Consider the following 15,509-nt stretch of genomic DNA (forward strand, 5'->3'; position numbering starts at 1 on the left):
ACTTGTACAGCATATAATACAAGCTTAAAAACAAGGCTGAAAACAAAAAAAGTACAGGTCATCAGGCTTGCTTAAAGATGACTAGTAATTCTGCTCAGACAGAAAGAGAAATTCTATTCCACCACCCGAGTGCCTGGACAAAGAAGAGTCTTGATCCCTTGTATTTTGAGGGATGGTGGCTTGAGTTCAGCTGAGATAAATGCTGGGGTTTACGGTTACTGCCTTCAGATACACTACATGGCCAAGGGTCTGTGGAACATCTGACCATCACTTTGCTCTTACAGTGTAATAACCTCTAGTATTCTGCAAAGTCTTCCCACTAATTTTGGTGGTGGTGGCTTTAAAGATGTTGTCTGTGACCATTCAGCTACAAGAGCATTACTGAGCTCAGAGGCTGATGTTGGGATCTCTACGAGGCCCCGGGTTCAGTTCATCCCAAAGACGTTCAGTGGGGTTACGGTCAGGATGCTGGGGTTTATGGTTACTGCCTTCAAATACACACAGTTCCAGTGAAGGAAATTGTAAAGCTACAGCATTACACTTTACTCAGGATGTGACGGATTTGACTGTCAGGCATCCAAGACATAGCGTTTATCGGCAGGGGGAGGAGGGGGCATTTTTGGCTATAAGGAAGCAGTGGAAGGAACATACAGTAGCAAGGGCATGATGGAGAACATGGAAAAAAAGGTGGAGAAGAATACTTTGTGAAAAAACAGGACCAGGGACAAAATAAAATCCATGAGGTGGAAAAAGTCACATTAACTATACTACTACTTATAATGATAATACAGGAAAAAGGACATTGTATGGACATCTAAGAGCATCATGCTAATAAAGGTTTTCCTTTTTGCTGTACAGAATACTTAAAGGCCTGTTAGAATGGTTGCCAGGTCGTGCAAATTTCCTGTTAAAATATAGCATTAGTTGGCTTTCAAGAATAATATTTTGTTTGCTTTGTCTGTTACATGATATGACATCATTTGTAAAGCAATATCAATGGTGTTAATATTAATTGAATTGTACGGAAACTTTTCCGTACAATACCATGAGTTGCTAGTTCTACACCGGGAAGTAAACTCCATACAGATTTGTAGCCTACTTTAAGGATATATACGTTAATGTGTACGGAAACAACTTGCTCGTAAACAAAGTCAAGCAACAGACACAATGCCCTAAAAGTGAGACTGTTGAACATGTATTGCTTGCATGCAGGAAATATATGCAAAAGAGGCTGCAGGTTGGCAGAGCTCCAAGAACTAGGGAGAGTAGAAGACAAGGTTAATAGTCTTTCAGTAAGGGGGAGTCGTTAGTGTTTAGAGAAGGAAGCATTATATGTTGTTTTTGAGTTAGATTGGACTGGATTTAAAGAGAGAGAGAGAGAGAGAGAGAGAGAAATCTCTGGTGGCGGTGATGCAACTTACAGAACTCCAGCTAAATGCTGAGTGGTACTGAGGGGGGAAACGTTTTAAGAAGAAAGAGTGTGTGTGGACGTACTGGACAAGAGGACAAGACAAGATCAGGGAAGCGTGCATTAGACGTTTTTAAGGAAGGCTGGTCTAAAGGATTGGTGGCGATAATGTAACCAACCTACGGTGGTACCTCGGCATACAAATTTATTCCGTTCCTGAGACGAGTTCTTAAGGCGAAATTTCCTATTGCGAAACGCATTTTCCTGAAGGAAGTAATGTAAATGCAGATAATCCATTCCAGCCACCCAAAAAACAGTTTTCATCATTGTAATTATAGATATTTTTGCATATAAAAACAATCAAAACAATAAGTTAAAAAATTTAATAGTCATTAAACCTCATTTAACCTTAATTTATTATTCCTTTTGGCGCAGTGGTAAAACGCTCGCCCTATCATCCGAAGATTGCTGGTTCGATCCCCGGGTGATGCTGTTACCTCTCACAGCCGGAGGCCTAGAGAGAGCTGATTGCCCGAGCTCTCTCAGGGGGGATGGATGAGAGGTACTCAGTCCCACATTAATGACAGCTCTACAAGCCAATCAGGGGCGTCTGTAAGCTCGCGCAGGTGGAGGGAGCGGATAGCGCTGTCCCACCGAGTGTGTTACGTCGCCCCCAACATTGCGTGAGCGAGCAGTTCGAAAAGATGGTCGGTGACGTGGGTGGTCTGAGGAAACACGTGGGTTGGTCTGCGGCCCTCCCAACTGATTGGCAGTAGAAGCTTAATGTTGGACATTGGACACGACTAAATTAGGGGAGAAAATTCGGAAAAAGGGGAATAAATCTTCTTGCTACCATCATTGCTAATGTTTTTGGGACCCGTGATGCTATCTCTTTAATAGATCTTGAAGAGATAGAATCACGGGCATCAAAATTGGAGCAAGAGTTTTCAACATCTCCTGGACATACAACTTGGCATTCGTGACTTGTTCGCTCGAACGACAAAGCAAATTAAGTGAAAATGTTCTGTTATTGGGTCGAAAATTTGTGAGGTGAGGGGCGTTCGAATGCTGAGGTACTGGGATCACGGTGCTCCAAGAAGGAAATGATATGATCGGTCGACGATTGGTTGTCACACCTTTAAACGTCAAGGATATCGTTTACTGAGACGCGTACAAAAATCAAGCGACAGACAGTTCATAAAGACATGACGTCACCGAGGTGAACGCGAAGCGCTCTAACGTTGGAAACTGAGATGTGTTGAAATGTCCTATCTGGCAACCCGACGAGGTAGTGTACAGCACGCGGATGGGAACACAGCCTCAGAGTGAGAGAGAGCGAGAACAAGAAAAGAGAGCCCCTGATTTCTACCCAGAGGGGTTGTTTCTCTCGCACCGCTGGATCCAGATGTCACGTTTAGACGACACGGATGTGAAGTTTATCACCCGTACGCGTTCCTGCTGGCCTGCACGGACCGTCAGACTCTGCTGAGGACGACCCACTTTTTTTTCGGGGATTCAAAAACTTTTCTTCGCGTTAAAAGGAAGCGAGCGCACGGGTTCCGGTGGCCGCCGAATTGCTGTTTTCTTCGTTTTCTTCTTTGCATTTCGTTGTTTGCAACCATGCTAGCGTGATTTTTCTTTTAAAGAAAAAAAAAATAAAAATCAACAATGCTCATAAACATTTTGTGGATTTGTTCGCTTTGAAGTGAAGCGCGCGCTGCAGGTCCCGAGCTTGGGTCTCGCGCTTGGAAACGTCGCGCGCGGCGCTTGTTTAAAAGTTTAAATAATAACGGAATTAACAGTCATTCCTCACGAGAGTCGTCATTTTTTTATTGTCGCCTAATAAAGTTGTGTATTAATCCATATTTCAACCTTTTTTAAACAAGTTAATCTGGAGCGCCTCGTTTTGGCATGAAAAGTGAAACCCAAGCGTCCGTTTCAAAGCACTGAAAAATCTGCCAAGTTAGCAGAAAAAAAGCAAAAAACGAGCCACGGAAATCGCCTTTCCTCCTCATCTTTTACGCTTTTAAATGGATTTTATAAAGGCGACTCGCTTACTCTTGCACCTTTTGGACTACACACGGAAATAAAAGTGAAATATATATATATATATTTTTTACATATATACATATTTTTTTATTGCAGTGAGAGTGGTTTACTGACACGGAGCCACCATGAAAAGACGCCGGAGGCTTCTCGTTGTTTTTCTGCAAACGTCAGAGAAATTCCATCACTGTCGCGTCACGATATGACAAACGAGATTTACCGACTTTCCTGACACCTGGGAGCTCTTAAACAATGGCAGCGTCAGCTTTTCTTTTCCCCGGTTAGCGGAGAGGCTGGACTGTCCCCTGTCAGTAACACTGAAATAACTGTAGCGTTTCTTCTCATTAAAGACTCCTTACGCAAATACTTTTGGTCTGCGCATGCGTGAGGGGAGGTCACGTGTTCAGCACGCGCGAGTTTCAGGTGAGAAATCTATATAAATAAATGAAAGGTTGTGTCTGTATGTTGCTCAGAACTCGCACTTTTAATAATAATTCTAGGTTTGACCTAAAACCAAACCTGAAACCAAAAAATCTGACTGTTTCTCTGTCCAGCTAGATTATGTCACAGCATCACACAAAGTTGTCTGGGCAGACTTTAATGAATCTTCTGCAGTATCCAGATCTCTGCCTGAAGTTTAATCTGCACCATAAGTCAAATCAAAATGTTGAGTAAAAGTGATGTTATGAACAGTTATGTGTCAGATTTGATCATCTAATTTAAAATAAGCTACTAATGCGCTGCTGTCTCAATGTAAACAAACATCTGCACCAGTAGATATTATTTAGAAAAAAACTAAACTGAATATTTTAACTGGGATTAGATTACATTTTTACGTTAGCTGAAATAACAACACTGAAGTAAATTTTAGCACGACAAGAAAAAACTTAAATCTACTTTTTCGACTTGTCTTCTGTGATTCACTCTCTGTAAACATAGATTTTCTCTATCCTGTCTTTCCCATTGTAATGGTAATAAGATAAAATGACAGTTAATTACAAAACTTGCCAGGAATTAGGTATATTTTGTACGTCTTTCAAAATATTTAGGCACCGATCCTGGGGAATCATATAATGTTGTAACACCAAACAAAAATTTGTAAAATTACAGTTTTAAAATTAAGGGGTCCGTCTTTGTTCATGTACATGGGCTTCAACTTGAAATAATGTTGTCACTAATTAAATTAAAGCTGATCAGGTTTTTTTTTTATCTTTAACATTTTAACTATTTTTAAAAAACTCTTTTCCCATCAACTTTTACCGCTTATATGCACTCGATATTAGTATATTATATGATATCTCTGAGGGAACATATATACACAGGGAAATGTGGTGTTTTTACCATTCGTGTTAATAATTCATATTAACAGAGCTTCTTTTTTTGCTTTCATAACAAAGTAATATTTGTTGTTATGAATTTGTTCTTACGGTCCTTACTTGTGTGTCACGAAAACCCTGTTCTGACGTATGTGTAGGAAAAAAGTGTGAAATACAGCATTTAGCTGGAGTTCTGAAATACAGTATGTATCACCATCCATCCATATTTCTTTTCCAAAACCGGGTTAGGCAGTTCCAGCAGGAAAGCCCAAACTTTCCTTTCGCCAGCCACTTAAACAAACTCTGACTGGGGAATCCCGAGACGTTCCCATGCCAGAGTGGAGATATAATCTCTCCAACTACTGCATGTATCTATCGCCATCGTGGTATAATCATGTATATAATCATGTATTGCCACACTACTTTATTTATACCCGAGATAAACTTGTTTTGCAGTATAAAGTGACATACATTCTTGACATCGATTTCCACAACATATAAAGCAAACTCCATCTTCATCCATCTAGGAACCCCTGTAATCCAACTAGAGACAGTGAAGGCCAATGGTGACCATTGTATTTATTCCTATTGGTCCCCCGTCCAGCAACACACACGATGGGCAACTTTGGAAACGCCAATTAGCCCAACTGTGGGACAAAACCAGAGAACCCAGAGAAAACCCCATATAGATTATATATCATAAATCTGATTATAAAAAATTATCTAAAGCACACAATTTATTTCTTTTTGTGTTTGTGTTTGTGTTTGGAGTAATGAAACATAGCCATTCGTCTGTAATCCCACAGAAGCCTGCTATACACTTTTCACACATTAACAGTCTGCACAGCATCACACATGGTATACAGTCAGAATTGTGTTTATAGTGATCTGTAAATGTTATTGGTTCTGATGGTTGTTTAACCCTATCCTGTATTAGTGTGTAAGGTTTTTCATAAAATGTTTTTACGGACATAACTGCTTTACATAAAGCTTGATAGGACATACTGTATCAGTGTTCGTTGGTGTCTCCAGAGAATATCCAAAGATGAGTCATGACCACCCACCTAATATTGAGTAGGTCTCCCCTTTGGTTGTCAAAACAGTGATGCGCTGTGTTTTGACACCATTCTCCAATATCAGCAATCTTCCTCCAGTATCTCTGACTCCTTCTTTAAAGTACTAAAATAATACTTACATATAAGAATGATTTGCAGTACTTGAAGGAAGAATCAGATACCCCTTTCCCACCAAGGCAGTTTCAGTAGCTAGTTTGGAGACAAGAAATCCGGTTCCCTGGCGGCACCGACACTTTGCTGGGCTAGAACAAAGAACCGCTTACGTCTGGATCTGAGGGTGGGATTACCGCAACCAACTAAACATTTGTGGCCGCAATCTTTAAAAAACGGACTTAATAATCAATGGGCAGCTTAAATGCTTCCAAGTAACGATAAAGCCAGAAGAACTGCTAGCAAAGCCACATTGTAGTTCACTATTGTTGTTATTGTGCTTGCTGCCAGTGCTAGCATTGCGGCTAACATTGCTGGGAAAGTAGAGACATACACAGATGCATACAGTGATGTGATGTAATGACATGATCACAACTTAAAGAGCATGGAAATATATGGTCAGTTTGCTACTGAACCTGCATTAGCACCAGACATGAACTAGCACCTGGTGGGAAAGATGCTAGAGATACTGGAGAACGATTGCTGATATTTGAACTCAACAACCAAACAAAAACACTCTTTCCTGTTCCTCTTTCATTATTATGTCTATGCATTGAGACTAACAGCTAGCGGACTGTGAGATGATGTTGGCTGAATTTGACAAAACGCATAATGAAGTAGAATCCTCCTTTAGACTCCTCCTTTGATTTGCTGTCTGTTTTAAGCTATTGTACAATATATAAATATTTGTGTAACGTTTCTTAAGCGCCAGTTGATAAACCCATCTGAATAACTTTTTTCACATGAACAATGCAGTTGTCTTTAAAGGTGAGCTGCCATTTTTAAGCTAATTATGTTAAGCGTCACGAATACACAGCACTTAAAATCTAATTATAGACAGTAATGAATCGATGCTGTTAGAAAAGTAACATATTTCAAATCCTAGTGTTTAATAGAGCTGTGCAAGTAAATCAATTGGTAACTTTTTTGATTCAGAATTGCTTCGCACCTTTCGTACCTTACAAACATGAAACGTTTGAAAAATTCCTTGAAAAGATTTGACAGCTTTTACAGAAAACACCAAATGACTTTTTTTCAGATTTGTTACAATTCTTTAATTAGTAAAATTCAATTAATTTACAATTAGAACGCACCACCTACAGGATTATAAAGGAACTACAACATTTTACCACCTCAAATGCAAACATGTATAAATCAAAAATAATAAAAACATTGGGAGTCACAAAAGAATCACGATTCATTAATGTTTTTTTTCCCCATATCAATGCAATTAAAGCCACCTACTGGCTTGGACTGTGGGTTTAGCATTTAAACAACCCACAACACAATGTACAAAACCTGCTACAGCTGTTTGAGGCAAATCAAACCATAAATATTAGTGCTATTAAATAAAAATGAATTTCACTCATCACAGTTAGCAACAAACTAGCCAGCTAAGCTAAATTGTAAGTGTAAGTTGGACGCAGCACTATTAAAAAAAAAACAAACAAAAAAAAAAAACGGAAAAATAGGAGTAAACTGTGGCGCATTTTCCGAATGCCAGATGAGTCTTTGGCCTTCAGAGATTGTTAAAAAGGCTGATTTTTCTTTTATTTGCAGCCAAAACAAACCGGACCAGGTGTGCACTCAGGGTACAAACAGGGAGCTCTCAGGAAGCAAGAAAAAAAAGAAAGAAAAAAAAGAACAAACCACATCTTCTAATGAAACCAAGTGATGTTCCTATATTTAGACAGTTAAACTATTTAGCAGAACACGGAGCATGACCGAATTATGGAGGAAAAAAAGGAAAAAAAACTCTTTGAAGGGGTCGCGGGTTTAGACGTGTTTACTCTTCTCTTAACTCGGCTCAGTGAGAGTTTGAAGTCACCACTTGCTTACCGATGTTGCTTGTATGAATTAAAAACGACGGTTCATTCAGTTCCAGACTGAATTCCTGAGACAGCCTGAAAGCCAAAGCTTTTAAGTAAAAAGCTAAAAAATAAACAGACCACGAAAAAACAGATCACATGATTACAGCCGCATTAATTCTGGACTGCCGCAGTTCATTTTCAAACCGGCTTGTGCGCTTATGACGGTGGGTCATTTTATGAAATATGAGCTATTTGTGAGTGTAGCGCATAAGTATACCACCTGGCGATCCCAACATGGCTTATTCAACAACAACAACAACAACAAAAAAAACCTCTGTGCTAGACCGTCCTGTTAACATTTCATGTTTTTTTCTGATGTGTGAACTCTGTAGTGTGTATCGTCTAGACAAGCAAAATTACTCACCCAAAGAGCAGAGAGTCTATAACAAGATTAAAGACTCTTCGTGCATTTTGGATGTTTTTGGGAGGGATGGTCGCCTTTGGCAACTGTTTAAATAAAACTAGTCTCTAAATAAAAATTTTGGCACACTGGCGACCATTTCAGTCACAGTCTGGAGCCCTGAGTTGGAACAATGATGGTCAGTGATTGGTGGTTGGGATGAGTGGTGATAAGTGATTAGTAGTTGGGGTTAGGGGTGGTAAGTGATTGGTGGTTGGGATCAGTGGTGATCAACGATCGGTGGTCGGATCAGCATTGATGAGTAATTGGTTGTTGGGATCAGTGGGGTCAGAGATTGGTGGTTGGAATCAGTGGTGGTGAGTGATTGGTGGTTGAGATTAGTGGTGGTAAGTGATTGGCTGTTGAAATCAGTGACAAAAATTGATTGGTGGTTGTGATCAATGGTGATCAGAAATTGGTGCTGGGATCAGTAGGGATCAGAGATAGGTGGTTGGATCAGTATGATAAGGGGTTGGTGATTGGGATCAGTGTTGATGAATAATTGGTGGCTGGGATCACTAGGGGTCAGAGATTGGTTGTTGGGATCAGTGGTGATCAGGGACGTTGGTTGAGATTGGTGGTGATTAGAGATCGGTGGTAGGAATCAGTGTTGAAGTTTGTATGGTGGTCAAGATCAGTGGTGATCAGTGATCAGTGGTTAGGATCAGTGGTGATGAGTGATCAGTCGTTGTGATCAGTGGTTATGAGTGATCAGTGGTTAGGATTAGTGGTGATGTGTGATCAGTGGTTGTGGTCAGTGGTAATGCGTGATCAGTGGTGATGCGTGATCAGTGGTTGTGGTCAGTGGTGATGAGTGATCAGTGGTTAGGATCAGTGGTGATGAGTGATCGGTGGTTGTGATCAGTGGTTATGAGTGATCAGTGGTTAGGAGCAGTGGTGATGAGTGATCAGTCGTTAGGATTAGTGGTGATGCGTGATCAGTGGTGATGAGTGATTAGTGGTTAGGATCAGTGGTGATGAGTAATCGGTGGTTGTGATTAGTGGTGATGAGTGATCGGTGGTTGTGATCAGTGGTGATGCGTGATCAGTGGTTAGGATCAGTGGTGATGCGTGATCAGTCGTTAGGGTTAGTGGTGATGCGTGATCAGTGGTTGTGGTCAGTGGTGATGCATGATCGGTGGTTAGGATTAGTGGTGATGCGTGATCAGTGGTTAGGATCAGTGGTGATGAGTGATCAGTGGTTAGGATCAGTGGTAATGAGTGATCGGTGGTTAGGATCAGTGGTGATGAGTGATCAGTGGTTAGGATCAGTGGTGATAAGTGATCGGTGGTTGTGATCAGTGGTGATGAGTGATCGGTGGTTGTGATCAGTGGTGATGAGTGATGGGTGGTTAGGATCAGTGGTGATGAGTGATCGGTGGTTGTGATCAGTGGTGATGAGTGATCAGTGGTTGTGATCAGTGGTGATGAGTGATCGGTGGTTAGGATCAGTGGTGATGAGTGATCAGTGGTTGTGATCAGTGGTTGTGATCAGTGGTAATGAGTAATCAGTGGTTGTGATCAGTGGTGATGAGTGATCAGTGGTTGTGATCAGTGGTGATGAGTGTTCGGTGGTTAGGATCAGTGGTGATGAGTGATCGGTGGTTGTAATCAGTGGTGATGAGTAATCAGTGTTTGTGATCAGTGGTAATGAGTGATCAGTGGTTGTGATCAGTGGTGATGAGTGATCAGTGGTTGTGATCATTGGTGATCAGTGGTTGTAATCAGTGGTGATGAGTAATCAGTGGTTGTAATCAGTGGTGATGAGTAATCAGTGTTTGTGATCAGTGGTAATGAGTGATCAGTGGTTGTGATCAGTGGTGATGAGTGATCAGTGGTTGTGATCAGTGGTGATGAGTGATCGGTGGTTGTGATCGGTGGTGATGTGTGATTGGAGTAACAATGGCAATCTCTCTCAGCTCTTATATTCAGTGTTTGTGACATAAACTGGAGAGACAAAATGAGTTTAGGGCAGTCCCCAAGACGGATAATTTTTCTAAACGAATTAAAAACAATTCTTACTCCCTGGCTGTGTAATTTGTAAATAACTGCCTGACTAGGCTGCATTGTCGTGCAGAGTGAGATGAGATGAGATAAAGACAGTCCCAATCAGAAGGGAACTGAGCACACATGTACTGCTTTCACAACAGAGTGTGACGTTTATCTCTTTACAGAACAACACATCTGTTTACTTCTGGGTAACTTGTCCTGTCAGCGCTGTTTTCCCCCTCCGTTTTGCTGTTTTGCTGGCACTTGAAACAAACAACAAATAAATTCTGTTATTGACTTTTATTTAACTTTTTCTTTTTGTGTGTGATGTGTACATCAATTCTAACAATTCTAATTTCGATAGTCAAATCATTGTATTTAATCAGATAATTGGACGCATGACGACAGAGTGCCACAGAAAAAAGCTGGGTCACTGTGACTCATATTTACACTCTGTGCTTGGAGTAAAATGGCAAAAGTGGAGATTTAATCTGTGTTTAGATCGAACCGCGGGAGATAAACTAGAGAGAGCAAGAGGACTATATGCACTAACGATCAGTGTTGAAGTTTGTATGGTGGTCGAGATCAGTGGTGATCAGTGATCAGTGGTTAGGATCAGTGGTGATGAGTGATCAGTCGTTGTGATCAGTGGTTATGAGTGATCAGTGGTTAGGATTAGTGATGATGTGTGATCAGTGGTTGTGGTCAGTGGTAATGCGTGATCAGTGGTGATGCGTGATCAGTGGTTGTGGTCAGTGGTGATGAGTGATCAGTGGTTAGGATCAGTGGTGATGAGTGATCGGTGGTTGTGATCAGTGGTTATGAGTGATCGGTGGTTGTGATCAGTGGTGATGAGTGATCAGTCGCTAGGATTAGTGGTGATGCGTGATCAGTGGTGATGAGTGATCAGTGGTTAGGATCAGTGGTGATGAGTAATCGGTGGTTGTGATTAGTAGTGATGAGTGATCGGTGGTTGTAATCAGTGGTGATGCGTGATCAGTGGTTAGGATCAGTGGTGATGCGTGATCAGTGGTTAGGATTAGTGGTGATGCGTGATCAGTGGTTGTGGTCAGTGGTGATGCATGATCGGTGGTTAGGATTAGTGGTGATGCGTGATCAGTGGTTAGGATTAGTGGTGATGCGTGATCAGTGGTTGTGATCAGTGGTGATGAGTGATCAGTGGTTAGGATCAGTGGTGATGCGTGATCAGTGGTTAGGATTAGTGGTGATGCGTGATCAGTGGTTGTGATCAGTGGTGATGAGTGATCGGTGGTTAGGATCAGTGGTGATGAGTGGTCGGTGGTTGTGATCAGTGGTGATGAGTGATCGGTGGTTAGAATCAGTGGTGATGAGCGATCAGTGGTTAGGATCAGTGGTGATGAGTGGTCAGTGGTTGTGATCAGTGGTGATGAGTGATCAGTGGTTAGGATCAGTGGTGATGAGTGATCAGTTGTTAGGATCAGTGGTGATGAGTGATCAGTGGTGATGAGTGATCAGTGGTTGTGATCAGTGGTTGTGATCAGTGGTGATGAGTAATCAGTGGTTGTGATCAGTGGTGATCAGTGGTTGTAATCAGTGGTGATGAGTAATCAGTGTTTGTGATCAGTGGTAATGAGTGATCAGTGGTTGTGATCAGTGGTGATGAGTGATCAGTGGTTGTGATCAGTGGTGATCAGTGGTTGTAATCAGTGGTGATGAGTAATCAGTGGTTGTAATCAGTGGTGATGAGTAATCAGTGTTTGTGATCAGTGGTAATGAGTGATCAGTGGTTGTGATCAGTGGTGATGAGTGATCAGTGGTGATGAGTGATCGGTGGTTGTGATCGGTGGTGATGTGTGATTGGAGTAACAATGGCAATCTCTCTCAGCTCTTATATTCAGTGTTTGTGACATAAACTGGAGAGACAAAATGAGTTTAGGGCAGTCCCCAAGACGGATAATTTTTCTAAACGAATTAAAAACAATTCTTACTCCCTGGCTGTGTAATTTGTAAATAACTGCCTGACTAGGCTGCATTGTCGTGCAGAGTGAGATGAGATGAGATAAAGACAGTCCCAATCAGAAGGGAACTGAGCACACATGTACTGCTTTCACAACAGAGTGTGACGTTTATCTCTTTACAGAACAACACATCTGTTTACTTCTGGGTAACTTGTCCTGTCAGCGCTGTTTTCCCCCTCCGTTTTGCTGTTTTGCTGGCACTTGAAACAAACAACAAATAAATTCTGTTATTGACTTTTATTTAACTTTTTCTTTTTGTGTGTAATGTGTACATCAATTCTAACAATTCTAATTTCGATAGTCAAATCATTGTATTTAATCAGATAATTGGATGCATGACGACAGAGTGCCACAGAAAAAAGCTGGGTCACTGTGACTCATATTTACACTCTGTGCTTGGAGTAAAATGGCAAAAGTGGAGATTTAATCTGTGTTTAGATCGAACCGCGGGAGATAAACTAGCCAGAGCAAGAGGACTATATGCACTAACGATGTGGCTTTGTGTGTAGCGGACAAGAACGTTGTAATCGAAACCTTTACAACTTTCATACACTTAATGAATTTAGTATTTTAAATGTAGAAAAACCTGTTAAATGTAAATATAAATGTAACATGACAGTTTTAAGTAAAAAAACTGAAGAATCAAGGATTAATAAGAGTCAAGATAAACTTAAACGACAAACAAAAAAAAAAAAAACTCAGACGTATGATTAACGCAAAGTGTTCCCGTAGCAACGTAAATAATTTCGATTCAGGGGATACCCCAGGAAAATTTGCACTCATATGTCATATGCCAGCTCAGGGTCTGATATATCAATAGTAATCACACCTCAGCCACAAGTATGACTATAAGGTGAAAGAGGTGCAGAGTAAAATCGGTCAGGATTGAGAGGGTAAAGAACAAACGGAGTGTAGAGTGGAGCCGAAGAAAAGGTAAAAGCCGTTAATTTGTTTTCTATTTCGGAGAGAGCGAATCAACTGCTCTATGTACAACGTGAATTATTATTTTTTATCCTTAATCAGTTACAAGGATCTGAGGTAGTTTGTGGTTTACAGCTGGGTCAAATCCTGACAAGCCGTCGTATCTTCAGGTCAAAACTGTTATAGTGTACAGCTAACCTACTGGACATCATAGCCTACGTTAGCGTACAGTTGAGCAAATTCAATTTCGATTCGAATTTCATTTGGGATTTAGTAAAAGTGAAAACTGTTTTTATATTATAAAATCATCGCTCCAAAGCTGAGCTTACTCATAGTGACAACCCACCATCAACTGGAAATAAGGGGGAAAGAGAAATAGATTCAGTTATGAATTGTGAATCTTCTGTGTGCTGCATTACTGACTTCAGAATTGATTTTTGAAAATTTTGCACACTTTGTTTGTGGGGTGAGCTGAGGTTTGAGTGGTAAAATGTTGCAGTTCTTATATAGTCCTACAGGTGGTGCTCTCTAAACTATTCACACATTGGCAGGCAGTGCGGCATCTTGTGTGGGAAGTTTGTTCAGACTTGTAACAAAATCTAAGAAAAAATTATATCATAAAGGCATATTTATAAAATCGTGATATTTATAGAATCGCTTTCGGACAAAACGCAGTATTGGTGCTGACTTAATTATTATTTTCTTGATGTTATACATACAATACAGAAAATGTGTGGCCAAAGAAGCTGCTTCTGAACTTTATGCAACATGGAAGTCATCTCTTGCTTCCATAAAAATTTAAGCTCAGCTTTGAAGAGATAATTTTATATGAACCCCAAAAATGGCCATTTTCAGCAAGGCAAGTTTATTTGTATAGCACATTTCATACACAATGATAATTCAAAGTGCTTTACATAAAAGAGAAAAAAAAAATATCGTAAGAAGAAATAGAAAATAATAGCATTAAGTCTTTTTAAATTATTTAAATTTGATTTAAAATAAAAAATCTAAACAGTTTGTAGTGGCACTTTTAAAAACTACTTAAAAAAAACTACAGCTACAGTTATACTGTCTCGCTTCAAACAATTATTATTTAAAATGCAAATTATTAATATTTCTTAATAAGTATTGGTACGAAAGTTGGTGTAGGCTTCTAGAAGCATGTGACCTTTAAGAATCTTAATGTCTGTTTATCATAAATAATCTTAATCTTAATGTCTGTTTATGTGAAATCTAAATTGGCCAGCGTCATGAATGACAATTAAAAAAGTTACGGACACTACGGACATAAAATGCCATGAAATTGTGTTTAGCAAATGTGTTTCTTTTTATCTGATAAAAATATAAATGTGTATGTATATTTACACAAAACAAAGCATGAATCGGATGAAAAGTGATGTTATGTGATCTTATTTTAAAAAGTTATTTTTTCACGACCTTTTAGCACCGATACCACGTTTTATCCAAATACGAACAGAATCGGCACCTAGGTATCGTGATAATATCGTATCGGATGCTCCCTGGTGATCCCCAGACTAAGAAACATGGCTGACCGCTGTGCCTACAGAGAGATGATTTTAACACCGATGTCGTGTAGCATTCAGAAGGTTCTGGGGTTTTGTTTGTTTTTCAGGGGCCTGAAATATTCTTTTTTTTATCTTTCTAAAACGTGTAACACATTATCTTGATAAAAGTGATAAAAAATGGGAAACAGTTGGGATCGGTATAACTGGTTATTAAAGATAATTTAAAAGATGAGCTTAAAATGTTAAACCAAGCAAACCAATAAAAAAAAATCCATTTAAAGAGTACTCTACTCTCGCAAGTTGTCACTCTTTCAACAATTAGGGAAATACACTGTGCGTTTCTGCAGCCCTGTTGCAACCGATGACCACACTGCATTTGAAAAAGAAAAAAAAAAACAGAAAAACATGATTATTGATCAGTCACCACCATCCAAGTCTCAAAGTTCTGATCAAGCACAATACATGACCAAGCCATGGACCTTCATAGTGTCTTTGAGACGACAACTCTCCAACATTCCGGTCCTTAACTCTGACCTCTCCATTCCTCTCCGCTTTGTAAAGCCCCTGCCAAGTGACTACATGTGACACGAATGCCTTTTTTTGCTTGTCCAGCATTCTTAAGATGAATTCCAACACGAGCCAGAACTGGATGAAAGGCCCGAATGGTTTCTCTCAGACGGTAACGGCAGGAACAAATCAGACGTGCTGCTTGTGTTTGTGGTCTGCGGTCGGACCAGAGAGGAGAAAATATGCAGCTAAGAAGAAAAAAAAAAAAAAAAAAGACACAGGAATCAAAGGAAGAAGTC

At 40.1% G+C, this 15,509-nt stretch overlaps 1 protein-coding gene across 1 annotated transcript in view; it reads left to right on the forward strand.

The window, feature by feature from the left end:
* Window positions 1–3,060: 3,060 nt before the first annotated feature.
* map3k3 (mitogen-activated protein kinase kinase kinase 3) overlaps window positions 3,061–15,509 on the forward strand; it is a 37,748-nt gene continuing 25,299 nt past the window's right edge. Inside the window, exon 1 of the mRNA XM_053514372.1 lies at window positions 3,061–3,877. The gene's annotated coding sequence lies outside the window, so the exon portion shown is untranslated. The remainder of the gene's footprint in view (window positions 3,878–15,509) is intronic.

This window comes from Clarias gariepinus, chromosome 16 (genome assembly GCF_024256425.1).
Source record: "Clarias gariepinus isolate MV-2021 ecotype Netherlands chromosome 16, CGAR_prim_01v2, whole genome shotgun sequence".
Taxonomy (NCBI): Eukaryota; Metazoa; Chordata; class Actinopteri; order Siluriformes; family Clariidae; genus Clarias; species Clarias gariepinus.